Source organism: Rhinoderma darwinii, chromosome 12 (genome assembly GCF_050947455.1).
Source record: "Rhinoderma darwinii isolate aRhiDar2 chromosome 12, aRhiDar2.hap1, whole genome shotgun sequence".
Taxonomy (NCBI): domain Eukaryota; kingdom Metazoa; phylum Chordata; class Amphibia; order Anura; family Rhinodermatidae; genus Rhinoderma; species Rhinoderma darwinii.
The window spans coordinates 86,011,136-86,031,549 of record NC_134698.1 but is presented as its reverse complement, the minus strand read 5'-3'; positions in this window follow the sequence as shown (position 1 = coordinate 86,031,549).

The following is a 20,414-nucleotide window of genomic DNA, read 5'->3' as shown; positions in this document are numbered from 1 at the left end:
GATTACATTTAGAAGCTGTAAACCCCCTCCTGACTTCGTCCTACTCATAGGCTTATTGAAGGGATATTCCAACCACTAACATTAGGCATACCCATAGATGGTAGAGCTGTATGTTCGTGGCCCGAGGTACTTCAATACCACACTAGTTGTGTACATTTTTGGTGAGGTTGGGTGACAACCTCTGAAAGCTGATAGGACAGTTATATTGGAAGTTATCTGGCTTTCCAAGAGAGAAGGCTGAATAGAGTATTTAACAATCTGAGCTGTATTTACTGGGGATTTTTTCAATTTGAAGGAGAAATAAACATTTAAAGGGCTTGTCCAGGCAGGGGGCAATTTTTCATACTGATCACCTATCCACAAGATAGGTCATCAGTATATAATCGGTGGGGGTCAGACCCCCGGACCCCGCACTGATCAGCTGTCCCTGCTGCCTCTGGGTATTGGATGTTATGCAGTGGCCGGTGCTGGAAGCTGATGGCTCCATACACCGTATAGCGGCCGTGCTGCAGAACTTCGAGTGAATAGGAGCAGAGCTGCAGTAACCCAGCACGGCCGCTATATGGTGACCGGAGGGATTTTATTGTTTCGTAGACATAGACGTGAGGGTTTTTTTGCGGGACAAGCTGTATTTTTTTAATGGCACCATTTTGGGATACATATAATTTATTGATTCAATTTTATTAACTTTTTTGGGGCTATTGGAAAAAAAAATTCAGCCATTCTTTTTTTCATCTTAAATGTACACAGTTGACGGTGTGGTATAAATAACGTAATAATTCTATTCTGCAAGTCGTTAATTTTTTTATTATAAACCTTATTGAGCTACTTTTTTTGTAGTCCCATTATGGGACTTCCCTATGTGATTGTTTGATCACTTTTATAATACACTGCAATACTTCTGTATTCCAGTGTATTATGCCTGTGGCAGGGTCTAATAGTTATACACTGATGGCCCCATAAAAAGCATGGGTACCCCGCAATCTTGTCACAGGTGACAGAGGGAGCCAGGAATTTTTACACTGCCAGTTTTTGGGAAAAGAAGCATTCCTAGAACACTCGTCGCCAATAATTACCCTGTGTGAACACTCGATCATCTGCTGGTCGTATCGTTTTGAAAAATAAAAATATTGTGGTTGTCGGCAGCACGTTTTGGTCTGTAAACGGACATGATCATGTATAAGGCCCTGTTCACACGGAGTTTTTTGCAGGAGGAAAATTCCTCCTGTAAAAACTGACCCTGGAGGTTTTCATGTTTGATGTGGTTTTTGACGTGGTTTTTGACGTGGTTTTTGAGGCGGTTTTCCAGGCGGTTTTTCAGGCTGTTTTTGCCGAGGTTTTCACACGCATGAGGCTGGGTTCACACAACCATGTTACGTCCATAATGTACGGAACGTATTTCGGCCGGAAGACCCGGACCGAAGACAGTGCAGGGAGCCGGGCTCCTAGCATCATAGTTATGTACGACACTAGGAGTCCCTGCCTCTGCGTGGAACTACTGTCCCGTACTGTAATCATGATTACAGTACGGGACAGTTGTCCTGCAGCGAGGCAGGGACTCCTAGCGTCGTACATCACTATGATGCTAGGAGCCCGGCTCCCTGCACTGTCTTCGGTCCGGGTCTTCCGGCTGAAATACGTTCCGTACATTACAGACGTAACATGGTCGTGTGAACCCAGCCTGACAGCCTTCTGTCAACGGATCTGTCACCATTGAAATGAATGGTGATGCAAACGGAACTTACTTCACACTTGCCTTTCCGTTGAGGGGTTCCCCTGACTGAAAGCACCGACGGAACCCCTGAGCAGAAACCACGCTGATGTGAACAGGCCCACATTAAAAAAAACATTGTTTTCTGTTTGCATCATCATTGACTTCAATGCTGATGGATCCGTTGCTAATGGGATTCCCTACACTGCGGTATTGGTTCAGTCGAAACGACAGAACCCTTTGCACAGCGGGGACAAACAGAAACAATTAGCAACGGATCTGTCACCACTTCACACTTGCCTTTCCGTTGAGGGGTTCCCCTCGCTGATGTGAACAGGCCCACATTAAAAAAAAAAAAGTATACTTACTTCTTGAATCAATTTCCCAACATCAATGTCCATTCGGTGGTACACCTCTGCTGTCGTCATTTCTGTTCCTGAAATGTTAAAAAAAAATAAAAAAGAGATGACATACATGAACAACTGCATAACAAAATTAAAAAATTAAAAATAAAAAAATAGAAAAAAAAAAATCTAAAAAAAAATCAGAAAAAAAAATTAAAAAAAAATTCTAAAAAAAAAAATGCACAGCTCCATACATGTATAGCATGTATGGAACATAGGAGCAAGTGCACTTACTTGTATTTGGATGCAGGACTTCGGTTTTCTGTATCCCTGAGTTCTGTCCACGATGTTTTTCAGCCTCCACGAGCAGACAGGAAATGACAGCCCCTTTCTGGGCTGGACTAGCAGCAGGAGACTGCAAGAAACTCCTCCAAAACTCTCGGCAATATACTCGTCAGAAAACACCTCACTAGTTCGAGGTGTTTTTTGACGTGTCCCCATTGCTTTCAATGCGGTTTTGGACGCGGAAACCGCATCAAGAAGGGTCATGTCCCTTCTTTTTGCCGCGAGGCGTTTTTTTTACTCGCGGTAAAAAAACGCCTCCGTCTCCCATTGAAATCAATGGGAGTCATTTTGGGTCGTTTTTGGCGCGTTTTCCGACGCGTTTTCCGCGTCAAAAAACTCCGTGTGAACAGGCCCTAACGCTGCCGCTATGATAATGTATGGAGACGAGTGATCGGAGTAACGAGTGATCGTCCTCATCCATAGCTCCGTGTGACAGGAGCAAACGAGCGCCGATGAATGAGCTGTCCCGTTGATCGTGTACGTTGGACCGGCCAAAATAAGAGGACCTTTAGGCTCCATGCACACGTTTGCGTTGGTGTGCTATCCATTTTTTAACGGATAGCACACTGACCCATTCATTACTATGGCTCCATGCACACTGCTGTGCTTTAACACGGATCTCTGTGGGGGTCTTGGGACCAAGCCACAAAACTCAGAGCAGCTCCTATAACTGTGTGTTTGCAGCTCAGTTTTGCCTATTAAAGTCTATGACGACATGAAAACCAGCAAATAGATGCCATTGAAAAGGCGGCGCTGTGGCACAAGTACCCTTAATAACCGCTGCGAAAAGGCGTATTTGGCAGTCATGAAGAGGTTATATATTTCATCATTTAGAAGATGTGAGTTGATACCAAAGGCATGAAAGAGAAAATTCAATGGGGGTATATTTATTAGGACTGGCGTTTCATTCGCTAGTCCTAAACTTCAGTACGTTGGCGTGAAATGCGCCAAATTTATTATGCATCTTGGACATTCTGAAAGACAGAAAATGAAATCTACGCCATTTTATATCTTTTGACACGATAAATATGTTGTAAACTTGCTGACCTGCCCCCTCCGGGTTCACTTCACCCACTTCTCAAGAATCGTGAGACAACATATGGCGGGCCTCAAAATTTGCAACTTTTTTACGCCAGAACAGTTTCATAAAGCAATAATAAAGTCCCCAAATATGTGACACTGGATTTGTGAGTAAAGGGATGAGTGCAGGATGCCAGAATGGATCCCCTAATACAGGATGGGTGAGTGATCCCAGCTGCAGGCAGTGCTTACCCTTCCACCCTGTGCACCCCGTCAGGTCCATAGTCTGGGGTAGGACACTATGGTTGGGGGCTATAATTATATGGCTGTTTCTACAGGCATTGTGATTTCTGTTTCTTCACTACCCATGACTGTATAATTGGTGCATCAGATTTTCTTTTTCTTGCTGGATACAATAGAGCAGTATATACCACCTCGTGTTCTGTTATTCCTGGCAGCAACCTCCTCTCCCTATCTGCAATAAACAACTTTCCCTGTAAAATATGGGTGAGCTGATACAGCGAACCTTCACACCTCTCACAGCAGTTGTGGCCCAGCTTTTTTAGTGTCCTGAAAGGTAAGTGTTTGTGTGATAAGCAGATTATCATGACACGATACACCAGACTACAGCGCACGTGATATATGGAGCCCTGGTCTCCTGTGCGGCCTGATTCCTGTGATATTCAGGACCTTGGACAGCAGATCAGTAGACATTACAGACATCCAGCCTCCAGCTCCTGGGTAAAGTGTCAGCTCTGTGGCTCCTGCAGTGTATGGGATTAAGCCTCTGTTCAAATGATGTTCACCCCATATATTTGATGTATACTGCGACATGCCCAGCTTTGTATGGGGAAAGGGATGGTAAAAGAGCATCTATTTTGACTAAATTCACACATCCAGGCCACTGTATCACGCTGATTATTGGGGTGTAACAGAGGCGTGGCGTGAGGCTGTAGGAGATCTTCTCAGTTCTAGGTCCTGCTGTAGGCCAGCAGGGATTTCCTTATCCTCCGGCTGCAGGCACATTGCATCAGGACAGAAGAAGGTCATCAGATAACACACAGAGCCCGCAGAGACCATTCCAGAGACAGTTCCTCCTGTGCTGCCCCTATCTGATCTCATCAGTGTTATCAGCTTGGGCTGCACACACTGCGGGTGTTACCTTCTCTCTTCCTATCCATCCCCAAAAACCTTTAGGCGTCATGCACGCGACCGTAACACACGATCTGCCATTGCGGATAGTATAGAATAGATGCTTTCCTATGGACCAACGTACACGACCGTGGTTTCCATTTGCGGTTCGGGCTCATTGAAATTAATGCACATCTTCTTTGTGCATGGTCCGTGATTGATGACACCTCGCGGGCCGTCCGTGCCGTAATCTCAGCTACGGCCGTGTGCAGGAGGCTTTATAGAACTTCCTTGCAGAAACTTATCCCACCTCACCCCATCCATGCACTGGCCATTCTGAGGAGCTCAAGCTGCAGCCCAGTTCTGAGGATTATGGGTAGGTTTTCAGGGGAAAACAGTTCCTGATTTTCAGCCGTTTTTTTAATCAACTAGCGTTTTTTGCGGCCGTTTTTTGGAGCTGTTTTTCTATAGTCGATGAAAAACGGCTTAAGAAGTGACACGCACTTCTTTTTCATGGCTGTTTTTCAAAACGGCCGCGTAAAAAAACGCCCCGTCGGAACAGAACGCCATATTTCCCATTGAAATCAAAGGCAGATGTTTGGAGGCGTTCAGCTACCGATTTTTCGGCCGTTTACAGACAGAAAATCTGCCAAAAATAAGCCGTGTGAACATACCCTTAGAATAAGAATCTCCAGCCTCCTGCAGGCGTGATATCCACCCATCATCCTATTCTGAAATCCAGTGTCACATGTTTTATAAGGAGATTTTATTTTATAACTCCAACCTTCTAAACTGTGACATCAAATATTTTAATGTTTGTATATGTCAAAAATAACAGTTGTGAACAGGCACTTAGTTCACATCAGCGTTGGTTTCCGTTCATGGTGTCCGTCGGAGGAACCCATGAACAGAAAGGCAAATGGAAACTATCACTTCTGTTTGAATTACCATTGATTCCAATGTGTTGCAAATGGTTTCCGTTCCTTAAAGTTTTCTTTTTTTTTTGGGAGGGAAACAATATCGTAGTCGACTGCGCTATTATGTCCGCAAAAAAACAAAACGGAAGTATTACCATTGAAATCAATGGTAGTGCAAACTAAAGTAATGGCTTCCGTGTACGAAAAGCTGCAACAGAACCCATGAATGGAACCCCGACGCAGATGTGAATAGGCCCTAAATGACAATTCTATGTGAAGTTGTTAAACATTCAGCCATTTTGTAGCGCTGTCCCCTTTAGAACTCTCATCGCAGTTGTTGCCCAGCTTTTCTAGAGCCCTGAAAGGCAAATCTGCCCATTTATGTGTGTGTGTGGGGGCATCAGTGAAAAGGCACAAGACTACATTACACGTGATGCAGATACGGAGCCCCGGTCTCCTGACACCCGCACACTATCCTCCTTATTAAACGTTCTGGCCTCTTTAGCTATTCTATTTCCATGTGTGTTGAACATTATAAGCTTCTTACTTATAAATTATTTTGAGAAATTCTGCGGCGTTTTCGCTATATGTGAAGCTACGCCCTCTGGTTTGCATATCCTTCTCCCCCACGTCATACGAGATGCTCGTCCACAACCTTCCATGAAACCCACTGCACGTGTCCAGGATATGCGCACGCAGAGGCAACTAGTGCACATGTAGGGGGTTTCATTGGGGGTTGTAAACAGACGTCTCTTGTCACCAAGCAGGGGGCATCGCTTCACAGTAAACTCTGCAGATTTTCTAAAAATAATTTATTAGTAAGTTGCTTATTTTAGTGTTAAAGGAAGTGTCACCACAATTTTTTTTTAAATATATTAAAGATGTTAGTGCTTTATTAAAAACGTTTGGATTAATTTGTGTGTTTGTGTGTTACTTTTTTTTATTTTTACACTTTTTCTTCCCTATGGGGGCTGCCATTTTTTGTTCCATTTCTGTATGTGTCGATTAACGACACATACAGACATGGAATACGGCAGCTCCAGTCCCATAGGGACTGCGAACGGGGCCCGTTCCATCCACTTTCGTGTACGTCGCTGTGTGGGAACGGCGCATGCGCCGCTCCCACACAGTTCAATTTGAAATGCACGCCGTCCGGCGCCATTTTCCTGTGGACCGGAAGTCGCAGCCGGACAGTAAGATTACTACTTCCGGACTTGTGCACATGGAGCAGCGGCAGCAGACGGAGCGGATGGACCGGAGGGAGTGGCGGCGACTGGAGCAGGTAAGAGATTTCTATGTATGTTCGTGTTTCAGTGTGATTACTACTGTATGTAAACCTACTACACTGTGTGTTAGCTCAAAAAATGGCGACGCACAGTGTAGAAGGTTAGACCGTTCAAACCCCTCGATTCTCCCGGCACTAGCCAGGATAAAGGAGGGGGGGATTCTCAGAGCTCACTAGAGCGAGGGATTTTTACCCAATTTTGCAGCATAAAGCAATGTGGTTGCTTTACCACATGCAATGCTGCAATTTTGGGAATGGCTCCATCTAGTGACCAGCAATGGGAAATATTATAAATTGAATCCAATTTATAATATTTCCTGACTCGTGAAAAAATAAAATAAAAATTAGAACAATGTTTAATCACCTACACACTAATTGTTTAACTAAAAAAAACAAAACATGTTTTGCTGGCAACACATTCCCTTTAAACACACATTTGGAAATAGTATAGCTAAAGTGATGAACCTTTTTCCCGGGGCGATAATCCCCAAATTTTTGTTCGTATGAACGTTCGTTTCTGATCATTGCCCAGTGTAAACATGCCCAGCGATCAATTGCTCCTTTGTCATTGATTGCATCTTTTATGCGGGCTAGGGAACAGGGGATGTGCTGCCAACTATGATGTATGAGAGCAGGAGGGGCGAACAATCGCACAATGTTTCGTATGAACCCCCTCGCGATCATTGCTACATGAAAATGAAAGTAAAGGAGCGCTGATCCTTCCTATATGGTCAATGAGCGCTGGTTACAGGCATAGCTGCCCGTGTAGAAGGACCCTCAGACGGCTTCCAGCATATTCCGGGGCTGATCTTGGACGGTCTGGAGAGGGTTGACGTTGTGTGACGTCTCCTTCACTTGTAGATGATCTTCCGGACAGTGGAAGGATCGGGGACAAATGTCTGGTATCTTTATAAATATGGATTCTGATAATAGTTTCTTATATTCACTTGTACTATTGATTTATACAAAGTTAGTTGAAGGGTTAGTGACCCCCTCTCTGTAAATCTGCAGAACATTGCTCTGTCCTCTCCACCTCCTGGCAGATACATAGTGATATATCATGCAGATTATTACACCACTGACCTCTAGAGGACATTGTTACTGCTGGGGGTTCCTGTTGAACCCCCTTAATATTACACTTTAGTGGCTGCATTATTCAGTGATTGGTAATTGCATGTAATACATTCCCCCGTTATTCTTTATCTTCCATGAGTGTAGACGTTACTGTTATATCAGAATAGTCACGAAGCACAGTAACCCCCTCAGTGCCAGAGACCTCCCACCACCCACCTCAAACACACACGGCTCTGCACTCCACATAGAGCAGAACAAGAGCAATATCAATCTCCTCCAGCAACCATGTCTCTGCACCCTCCAACTACCCTGCACCTCCCATGTCTCTGCACCCTCCAACTACCCTGCACCTCCCATGTCTCTGCACCCTCCAACTACCCTGCACCTCCCATGTCTCTGCACCCTCCAACTACCCTGCACCTCCCATGTCTCTGCACCCTCCAACTACCCTGCACCTCCCATGTCTCTGCACCCTCCAACTACCCTGCACCTCCCATGTCTCTGCACCCTCCAACTACCCTGCACCTCCCATGTCTCTGCACCCTCCAACTACCCTGCACCTCCCATGTCTCTGCACCCTCCAACTACCCTGCACCTCCCATGTCTCTGCACCCTCCAACTACCCTGCACCTCCCATGTCTCTGCCCCCTCCAACTACCCTGCACCTCCCATGTCTCTGCACCCTCCAACTACCCTGCGCCTCCCATGTCTCTGCCCCCTCCAACTACTCTGCACCTCCCATGTCTCTGCACCCTCCAACTACCCTGCACCTCCCATGTCTCTGCACCCTCCAACTACCCTGCACCTCCCATGTCTCTGCACCCTCCAACTACCCTGCGCCTCCCATGTCTCTGCCCCCTCCAACTACCCTGCACCTCCCATGTCTCTGTACCCTCCAACTACCCTGCACCTCCCATGTCTCTGCACCCTCCAACTACCCTGCACCTCCTGTCTCTGCACCTCCCATGTCTCTGTACCCTCCAACTACCCTGCACCTCCCATGTCTCTGCACCCTCCAACTACCCTGCACCTCCCATGTCTCTGCACCCTCCAACTACCCTGCACCCCCCATGTCTCTGCACCCTCCAACTACCCTGCACCTCCCATGGCTCTGCACCCTCCAACTACCCTGCACCTCCAATGTCTCTGCACTCTCCAACTACCCTGCACCTCCCATGTCTCTGCACCCTCCAACTACCCTGCACCTCCCATGTCTCTGCCCCCTCCAACTACCCTGCACCTCCCATGTCTCTGCACCCTCCAACTACCCTGCACCTCCCATGTCTCTGCCCCCTCCAACTACCCTGCGCCTCCCATGTCTCTGCACCCTCCAACTACCCTGCACCTCCCATGTCTTTGCACCCTCCAACTACCCTGCACCTCCTGTCTCTGCACCTCCCATGTCTCTACACCCTCCAACTACCCTGCGCCTCCTGTCTCTGCACCTCCCATGTCTCTACACCCTCCAACTACCCTGAGCCTCCCATGTCTCTACAACCTCCAACTACCCTGCGCCTCCCATGTCTCTGCACCCTCCAACTACCCTGCGCCTCCCATGTCTCTGCACCCTCCAACTACCCTGCGCCTCCCATGTCTCTGCACCCTCCAACTACCCTGCGCCTCCCATGTCTCCGCATCCTCCAACTACCCTGCGCCTCCCATGTCTCCGCACCCTCCAACTACCCTGCGCCTCCCATGTCTCCGCACCCTCCAACTACCCTGCACCTCCCATGTCTCCGCACCCTCCAACTACCCTGCACCTCCCATGTCTCTGCACCCTCCAACTATCCTGCGCCTCCCATGTCTCTGCACCCTCCAACTACCCTGCGCCTCCCATGTCTCTACACCCTCCAACTACCCTGCACCTCCTGTCTCTGCACCTCCCATGTCTCTACACCCTCCAACTACCCTGCGCCTCCCATGTCTCTGCACCCTCCAACTACCCTGCGCCTCCCATGTCTCTGCATCCTCCAACTACCCTGCGCCTCCCATGTCTCTGCATCCTCCAACTACCCTGCGCCTCCCATGTCTCTGCACCCTCCAACTACCCTGCGCCTCCCATGTCTCTGCACCCTCCAACTCCCATGTCTCTGCACCCTCCAACTCCCATGTCTCTGCTCCTTCCAAATACCCTGCGCCTCCCATGTCCCTGCACCCTCCAACTACCCTGCGCCTCCCATGTCTCTGCTCCCTCCAACTACCCTGCGCCTCCCATGTCTCTGCACCCTCCAACTACCCTGCGCCTCCCATGTCTCTGCTCCCTCCAACTACCCTGCGCCTCCCATGTCTCTGCTCCCTCCAACTACTCTGCGCCTCCCATGTCTTTACACCCTCCAACTACCCTGCGCCTCCCATGTCTCTGCTCCCTCCAACTACCCTGCGCCTCCCATGTCTCTGCCCCCTCCAACTACCCTGCGCCTTCCATGTCTCTGCACCCTCCAACTACCCTGCACCTCCCATGTCTCTGCCCCCTCCAACTACCCTGCACCTCCCATGTCTCTGCGCCTCCCATGTCTCTGCACCCTCCAACTACCCTGCACCTCCCATGTCTCTGCTCCTTCCAACTACCCTGCGCCTCCCATGTCTCTGCACCCTCAAACTACCCTGCGCCTCCCATGTCTCTGCTCCCTCCAACTACCCTGCGCCTCCCATGTCTCTACCCCCTCCAACTACCCTGCGCCTCCCATGTCTTTGCACCTTCCAACTACCCTGCACCTCCCATGTCTCTGCACCCTCCAACTACCCTGCACCTCCCATGTCTCTGCACCCTCCAACTACCCTGCGCCTCCCATGTCTCTGCACCCTCCAACTACCCTGCACCTCCCATGTCTCTGCACCCTCCAACTACCCTGCACCTCCAATGTCTCTGCACTCTCCAACTACCCTGCACCTCCCATGTCTCTGCACCCTCCAACTACCCTGCACCTCCCATGTCTCTGCCCCCTCCAACTACCCTGCACCTCCCATGTCTCTGCACCCTCCCACTACCCTGCACCTCCCATGTCTCTGCCACCTCCAACTACCCTGCGCCTCCCATGTCTCTGCACCCTCCAACTACCCTGCACCTCCCATGTCTTTGCACCCTCCAACTACCCTGCACCTCCTGTCTCTGCACCTCCCATGTCTCTACACCCTCCAACTACCCTGCGCCTCCTGTCTCTGCACCTCCCATGTCTCTACACCCTCCAACTACCCTGAGCCTCCCATGTCTCTACAACCTCCAACTACCCTGCGCCTCCCATGTCTCTGCACCCTCCAACTACCCTGCGCCTCCCATGTCTCTGCACCCTCCAACTACCCTGCGCCTCCCATGTCTCTGCACCCTCCAACTACCCTGCGCCTCCCATGTCTCCGCACCCTCCAACTACCCTGCGCCTCACATGTCTCCGCACCCTCCAACTACCCTGCACCTCCCATGTCTCCGCACCCTCCAACTACCCTGCACCTCCCATGTCTCTGCACCCTTCAACTATCCTGCGCCTCCCATGTCTCTGCACCCTCCAACTACCCTGCGCCTCCCATGTCTCTACACCCTCCAACTACCCTGCACCTCCTGTCTCTGCACCTCCCATGTCTCTACACCCTCCAACTACCCTGCGCCTCCCATGTCTCTGCACCCTCCAACTACCCTGCGCCTCCCATGTCTCTGCATCCTCCAACTACCCTGCGCCTCCCATGTCTCTGCATCCTCCAACTACCCTGCGCCTCCCATGTCTCTGCACCCTCCAACTACCCTGCGCCTCCCATGTCTCTGCACCCTCCAACTCCCATGTCTCTGCTCCTTCCAAATACCCTGCGCCTCCCATGTCTCTGCACCCTCCAAATACCCTGCGCCTCCCATGTCTCTGCTCCCTCCAACTACCCTGCGCCTCCCATGTCTCTGCACCCTCCAACTACCCTGCGCCTCCCATGTCTCTGCTCCCTCCAACTACCCTGCGCCTCCCATGTCTCTGCTCCCTCCAACTACTCTGCGCCTCCCATGTCTTTACACCCTCCAACTACCCTGCGCCTCCCATGTCTCTGCTCCCTCCAACTACCCTGCGCCTCCCATGTCTCTGCCCCCTCCAACTACCCTGCGCCTTCCATGTCTCCGCACCCTCCAACTACCCTGCACCTCCCATGTCTCCGCACCCTCCAACTACCCTGCACCTCCCATGTCTCTGCACCCTTCAACTATCCTGCGCCTCCCATGTCTCTGCACCCTCCAACTACCCTGCGCCTCCCATGTCTCTACACCCTCCAACTACCCTGCACCTCCTGTCTCTGCACCTCCCATGTCTCTACACCCTCCAACTACCCTGCGCCTCCCATGTCTCTGCACCCTCCAACTACCCTGCGCCTCCCATGTCTCTGCATCCTCCAACTACCCTGCGCCTCCCATGTCTCTGCATCCTCCAACTACCCTGCGCCTCCCATGTCTCTGCACCCTCCAACTACCCTGCGCCTCCCATGTCTCTGCACCCTCCAACTCCCATGTCTCTGCACCCTCCAACTCCCATGTCTCTGCTCCTTCCAAATACCCTGCGCCTCCCATGTCTCTGCACCCTCCAACTACCCTGCGCCTCCCATGTCTCTGCTCCCTCCAACTACCCTGCGCCTCCCATGTCTCTGCACCCTCCAACTACCCTGCGCCTCCCATGTCTCTGCTCCCTCCAACTACCCTGCGCCTCCCATGTCTCTGCTCCATCCAACTACTCTGCGCCTCCCATGTCTTTACACCCTCCAACTACCCTGCGCCTCCCATGTCTCTGCTCCCTCCAACTACCCTGCGCCTCCCATGTCTCTGCCCCCTCCAACTACCCTGCGCCTTCCATGTCTCTGCACCCTCCAACTACCCTGCACCTCCCATGTCTCTGCCCCCTCCAACTACCCTGCACCTCCCATGTCTCTGCACCCTCCAAATACGCTGCGCCTCCCATGTCTCTGCACCCTCCAACTACCCTGCACCTCCCATGTCTCTGCTCCTTCCAACTACCCTGCGCCTCCCATGTCTCTGCACCCTCAAACTACCCTGCGCCTCCCATGTCTCTGCTCCCTCCAACTACCCTGCGCCTCCCATGTCTCTACCCCCTCCAACTACCCTGCACCTCCCATGTCTTTGCACCTTCCAACTACCCTGCACCTCCCATGTCTCTGCACCCTCCAACTACCCTGCACCTCCCATGTCTCTGCACCCTCCAACTACCCTGCACCTCCCATGTCTCCGCACCCTCCAACTACCCTGCACCTCCCATGTCTCTGCACCCTTCAACTACCCTGCACCTCCCATGTCTCTGCACCCTCCAACTACCCTGCACCTCCCATGTCTCTGCACCCTCCAACTATCCTGCGCCTCCCATGTCTCTGCACCCTCCAACTACCCTGCGCCTCCCATGTCTCTACACCCTCCAACTACCCTGCACCTCCTGTCTCTGCACCTCCCATGTCTCTACACCCTCCAACTACCCTGCGCCTCCCATGTCTCTACACCCTCCAACTACCCTGCGCCTCCCATGTCTCTGCACCCTCCAACTACCCTGCGCCTCCCATGTCTCTGCACCCTCCAACTACCCTGCGCCTCCCATGTCTCTGCACCCTCCAACTACCCTGCGCCTCCCATGTCTCTGCATCCTCCAACTACCCTGCGCCTCCCATGTCTCTGCACCCTCCAACTACCCTGCGCCTCCCATGTCTCTGCATCCTCCAACTACCCTACGCGTCCCATGTCTCTGCACCCTCCAACTACCCTGCGCCTCCCATGTCTCTGCATCCTCCAACTACCCTGCGCCTCCCATGTCTCTGCACCCTCCAACTCCCATGTCTCTGCTCCTTCCAACTACCCTGCGCCTCCCATGTCTCTGCACCCTCCAACTACCCTGCGCCTCCCATGTCTCTGCTCCCTCCAACTACCCTGCGCCTCCCATGTCTCTGCACCCTCCAACTACCCTGCGCCTCCCATGTCTCTGCACCCTCCAACTACCCTGCGCCTCCCATGTCTCTGCTCCCTCCAACTACTCTGCGCCTCCCATGTCTTTACACCCTCCAACTACCCTGCGCCTCCCATGTCTCTGCTCCCTCCAACTACTCTGCGCCTCCCATGTCTTTACACCCTCCAACTACCCTGCGCCTCCCATGTCTCTGCTCCCTCCAACTACCCTGCGCCTCCCATGTCTCTGCCCCCTCCAACTACCCTGCGCCTTCCATGTCTCTGCACCCTCCAACTACCCTGCACCTCCCATGTCTCTGCACGCTCCAACTACCCTGCACCTCCCATGTCTCTGCCCCCTCCAACTACCCTGCACCTCCCATGTCTCTGCCCCCTCCAACTACCCTGCACCTCCCATGTCTCTGCACCCTACAACTACTCTGCACCTTCCATGTCTCTGCACCCTCCAACTACGCTGCGCCTCCCATGTCTCTGCACCCTCCAACTACCCTGCACCTCCCATGTCTCTGCTCCTTCCAACTACCCTGCGCCTCCCATGTCTCTGCACCCTCAAACTACCCTGCGCCTCCCATGTCTCTGCTCCCTCCAACTACCCTGCGCCTCCCATGTCTCTGCACCCTCCAACTACTTTGCACCTCCCATGTCTTTACACCCTCCAACTACCCTGCGCCTCCCATGTCTCTGCTCCCTCCAACTACTCTGCGCCTCCCATGTCTTTACACCCTCCAACTACCCTGCGCCTCCCATGTCTCTGCACCCTCCAACTACCCTGCGCCTCCTATGTCTCTGCACCCTCCAACTACCCTGCACCTCCCATGTCTCTGCCCCCTGCAACTACTCTGCACCTCCCATGTCTCTGCACCCTCCAACTACCCTGCGCCTCCCATGTCTCTGCACCCTCCAACTACCCTGCGCCTCCCATGTCTCTGCCCCCTGCAACTACTCTGCACCTCCCATGTCTCTGCACCCTCCAACTACCCTGCGCCTCCCATGTCTCTGCTCCCTCCAACTACCCTGCGCCTCCCATGTCTCTGCATCCTCCAACTACCCTGCGCCTCCCATGTCTCTGCACCCTCCAACCACCCTGCGCCTCCCATGTCTCTGCATCCTCCAACTACCCTACGCCTCCCATGTCTCTGCACCCTCCAACTACCCTGCGCCTCCCATGTCTCTGCATCCTCCAACTACCCTGCGCCTCCCATGTCTCTGCACCCTCCAACTACCCTGCGCCTCCCATGTCTCTGCACCCTCCAACTCCCATGTCTCTGCACCCTCCAACTCCCATGTCTCTGCTCCTTCCAACTACCCTGCGCCTCCCATGTCTCTGCACCCTCCAACTACCCTGCGCCTCCCATGTCTCTGCTCCCTCCAACTACCCTGCGCCTCCCATGTCTCTGCACCCTCCAACTACCCTGCGCCTCCCATGTCTCTGCTCCCTCCAACTACTCTGCGCCTCCCATGTCTTTACACCCTCCAACTACCCTGCGCCTCCCATGTCTCTGCTCCCTCCAACTACTCTGCGCCTCCCATGTCTTTACACCCTCCAACTACCCTGCGCCTCCCATGTCTCTGCACCCTCCAACTACCCTGCGCCTCCTATGTCTCTGCTCCCTCCAACTACCCTGCACCTCCCATGTCTCTGCACCCTCCAACTACCCTGCGCCTCCCATGTCTCTGCTCCCTCCAACTACCCTGCGCCTCCCATGTCTCTGCTCCCTCCAACTACTCTGCGCCTCCCATGTCTTTACACCCTCCAACTACCCTGCGCCTCCCATGTCTCTGCTCCCTCCAACTACTCTGCGCCTCCCATGTCTTTACACCCTCCAACTACCCTGTGCCTCCTATGTCTCTGCTCCCTCCAACTACCCTGCGCCTCCCATGTCTCTGCCCCCTCCAACTACCCTGCGCCTTCCATGTCTCTGCACCCTCCAACTACCCTGCACCTCCCATGTCTCTGCACGCTCCAACTACCCTGCACCTCCCATGTCTCTGCCCCCTCCAACTACCCTGCACCTCCCATGTCTCTGCACCCTACAACTACTCTGCACCTTCCATGTCTCTGCACCCTCCAACTACGCTGCGCCTCCCATGTCTCTGCACCCTCCAACTACCCTTAACCTCCCATGTCTCTGCTCCTTCCAACTACCCTGCGCCTCCCATGTCTCTGCACCCTCAAACTACCCTGCGCCTCCCATGTCTCTGCTCCCTCCAACTACCCTGCGCCTCCCATGTCTCTACACCCTCCAACTACTCTGCGCCTCCCATGTCTTTACGCCCTCCAACTACCCTGCGCCTCCCATGTCTCTGCACCCTCCAACTACCCTGCGCCTCCTATGTCTCTGCACCCTCCAACTACCCTGCACCTCCCATGTCTCTGCCCCCTGCAACTACTCTGCACCTCCCATGTCTCTGCACCCTCCAACTACCCTGCGCCTCCCATGTCTCTGCACCCTCCAACTACCCTGCACCTCCCATGTCTCTGCCCCCTGCAACTACTCTGCACCTCCCATGTCTCTGCACCCTCCAACTACCCTGCGCCTCCCATGTCTCTGCTCCCTCCAACTACCCTGTGCCTCCCATGTCTCTGCACCCTCCAACTACTCTGCGCCTCCCATGTCTTTACACCCTCCAACTACCCTGCGCTCCCATGTCTCTGCGTCCTCCAACTACTCCGCGCCTCCCATGTCTTTACACCCAACTACCGTGCGCCTCCCATGTCTCTGCACCCTCCAACTACCCTGCGCCTCCCATGTCTCTGCACCCTCCAACTACCCTGCGCATTCCATGTCTCTGCACCCTCCAACTACCCTGCACCTCCCATGTCTCTGCACCCTCCAACTCCCATGTCTCTGCACCCTCCAACTACCCTGCGCCTCCCATGTCTCTGCACCCTCCAACTACCCTGCGCCTCCAATGTCTCTGCACCCTCCAACTACCCTGCACCTCCCATGTCTCTGCCCCCTCCAACTACTCTGCGCCTCCCATGTCTCTGCCCCCTGCTACTACCCTGCGCCTCCCATGTCTCTGCCCCCTCCAACTACCCTGCGCCTCCCATGTCTCTGCTCCCTCCAACTACCCTGCGCCTCCCATGTCTCTGCACCCTCCAACTACTCTGCGCCTCCCATGTCTTTACACCCTCCAACTACCCTGCGCCTCCCATGTCTCTGCTCCCTCCAACTACTCTGCGCCTCCCATGTCTTTACACCCTCCAACTACCCTGCGCCTCCCATGTCTCTGCCCCCTCCAACTACCCTGCACCTCCCATGTCTCTGCACCCTCCAACTACCCTGCACCTCCCATGTCTCTGCACCCTCCAACTACTCTGCGCCTCCCATGTCTCTGCACCCTCCAACTACCCTGCGCCTCCCATGTCTCTGCACCCTCCAACTACCCTGCGCCTCCCATGTCTCTGCTCCCTCCAACTACCCTGCGCCTCCCATGTCTCTGCACCCTCCAACTACTCTGCGCCTCCCATGTCTCTGCTCCCTCCAACTACCCTGCGCCTCCCATGTCTCTGCACCCTCCAACTACTCTGCGCCTCCCATGTCTTTACACCCTCCAACTACCCTGCGCCTCCCATGTCTCTGCTCCCTCCAACTACCCTGCGCCTCCCATGTCTCTGCCCCCTCCAACTACTCTGCGGCCTCCCATGTCTTTACACCCTCCAACTACCCTGCGCCTCCCATGTCTCTGCCCCCTCCAACTACCCTGCGCCTCCCATGTCTCTGCACCCTCCAACTACCCTGCGCCTCCCATGTCTCTGCTCCCTCCAACTACCCTGCGCCTCCCATGTCTCTGCTCCCTCCAACTACTCTGCGCCTCCCATGTCTTTACACCCTCCAACTACCCTGCGCCTCCCATGTCTCTGCTCCCTCCAACTACTCTGCGCCTCCCATGTCTTTACACCCTCCAACTACCCTGCGCCTCCCATGTCTCTGCCCCCTCCAACTACCCTGCGCCTTCCATGTCTCTGCACCCTCCAACTACCCTGCACCTCCCATGTCTCTGCACCCTCCAACTACCCTGCACCTCCCATGTCTCTGCACCCTCCAACTACCCTGCGCATTCCATGTCTCTGCACCCTCCAACTACCCTGCACCTCCCATGTCTCTGCACCCTCCAACTCCCATGTCTCTGCTCCCTCCAACTACTCTGCGCCTCCCATGTCTCTGCACCCTCCAACTACCCTGCGCCTCCCATGTCTCTGCCCCCTCCAACTACCCTGCACCTCCCATGTCTCTGCACCCTCCAACTACCCTGCACCTCCCATGTCTCTGCACCCTCCAACTACTCTGCGCCTCCCATGTCTCTGCTCCCTCCAACTACCCTGCGCCTTCCATGTCTCTGCACCCTCCAACTACCCTGCGCCTCCCTAGTCTCTGCTCCCTCCAACTACCCTGCGCCTCCCATGTCTCTGCTCCCTCCAACTACTCTGCGCCTCCCATGTCTTTACACCCTCCAACTACCCTGCGCCTCCCATGTCTCTGCACCCTCCAACTACTCTGCGGCCTCCCATGTCTTTACACCCTCCAACTACCCTGCGCCTCCCATGTCTCTGCCCCCTCCAACTAGCCTGCGCCTCCCATGTCTCTGCCCCCTCCAACTAGCCTGCGCCTCCCATGTCTCTGCACCCTCCAACTACCCTGCGCCTCCCATGTCTCTGCACCCTCCAACTACCCTGCGCCTCCCATGTCTCTGCACCCTCCAACTACCCTGCGCCTCCCATGTCTCTGCACCCTCCAACTACTCTGTGCCTTCCATGTCTCTGCACCCTCCAACTACCCTGCACCTCCCATGTCTCTGCTCCCTCCAACTACCCTGCGCCTCCCATGTCTCGTCTCCCTCCAACTACTCTGCGCCTCCCATGTCTTTACACCCTCCAACTACCCTGCGCCTCCCATGTCTCTGCCCCCTCCAACTACCCTGCACCTCCCATGTCTCTGCACCCTCCAACTACCCTGCACCTCCCATGTCTCTGCACACTCCAACTACTCTGCGCCTCCCATGTCTCTGCACCCTCCAGCTACCCTGCACCTCCCATGTCTCTGCACCCTCCAACTACCCTGCGCCTCCCATGTCTCTGCTCCCTCCAACTACCCTGCGCCTCCCATGTCTCTGCACCCTCTAACTACTCTGCGCCTTCCATGTCTCTGCACCCTCCAACTACCCTGCGCCTCCCATGTCTCTGCTCCCTCCAACTACCCTGCGCCTCCCATGTCTCTGCACCCTCCAACTACTCTGCGCCTCCCATGTCTTTACACCCTCCAACTACCCTGCGCCTCCCATGTCTCTGCTCCCTCCAACTACCCTGCGCCTTCCATGTCTCTGCACCCTCCAACTACCCTGCGCCTCCCATGTCTCTGCTCCCTCCAACTACCCTGCGCCTCCCATGTCTCTGCTCCCTCCAACTACTCTGCGCCTCCCATGTCTTTACACCCTCCAACTACCCTGCGCCTCCCATGTCTCTGCACCCTCCAACTACCCTGCGCCTCCCATGTCTCTGCTCCCTCCAACTACCCTGCACCTCCCATGTCTCTGCACCCTCCAACTACCCTGCACCTCCCATGTCTCTGCACCCTCCAACTACCCTGCACCTCCCATGTCTCTGCACCCTCCAACTACCCTGCACCTCCCATGTCTCTGCACCCTCCAACTACCCTGCACCTCCCATGTCTCTGCACCCTCCAACTACCCTGCACCTCCCATGTCTCTGCACCCTCCAACTACCCTGCACCTCCCATGTCTCTGCACCTTCCAACTACCCTGCACCTCCCATGTCTCTGCACCCTCCAACTACCCTGCACCTCCCATGTCTCTGCACCCTCCAACTACCCTGCGCTCCCATGTCTCTGCACCCTCCAACTACCCTGCACCTCCCATGTCTCTGCACCTTCCAACTACCCTGCACCTCCCATGTCTCTGCACCCTCCAACTACCCTGCACCTCCCATGTCTCTGCACCCTCCAACTACCCTGCACCTCCCATGTCTCTGCACCCTCCAACTACCCTGCACCTCCCATGTCTCTGCACCCTCCAACTAACCTGCGCCTCCCATGTCTCTGCACCCTCCAACTACTCTGCGCCTCCCATGTCTCTGCACCCTCCAACTACCCTGCGCCTCCCATGTCTCTGCACCCTCCAACTACTCTGCGCCTCCCATGTCTTTACACCCTCCAACTACCCTGCGCCTCCCATGTCTCTGCTCCCTCCAACTACTCTGCGCCTCCCATGTCTTTACACCCTCCAACTACCCTGCGCCTCCCATGTCTCTGCCCCCTCCAACTACCCTGCACCTCCCATGTCTCTGCACCCTCCAACTACCCTGCACCTCCCATGTCTCTGCACCCTCCAACTACTCTGCGCCTCCCATGTCTCTGCACCCTCCAACTACCCTGCGCCTCCCATGTCTCTGCACCCTCCAACTACCCTGCGCCTCCCATGTCTCTGCTCCCTCCAACTACCCTGCGCCTCCCATGTCTCTGCACCCTCCAACTACTCTGCGCCTCCCATGTCTCTGCTCCCTCCAACTACCCTGCGCCTCCCATGTCTCTGCACCCTCCAACTACTCTGCGCCTCCCATGTCTTTACACCCTCCAACTACCCTGCGCCTCCCATGTCTCTGCTCCCTCCAACTACCCTGCGCCTCCCATGTCTCTGCCCC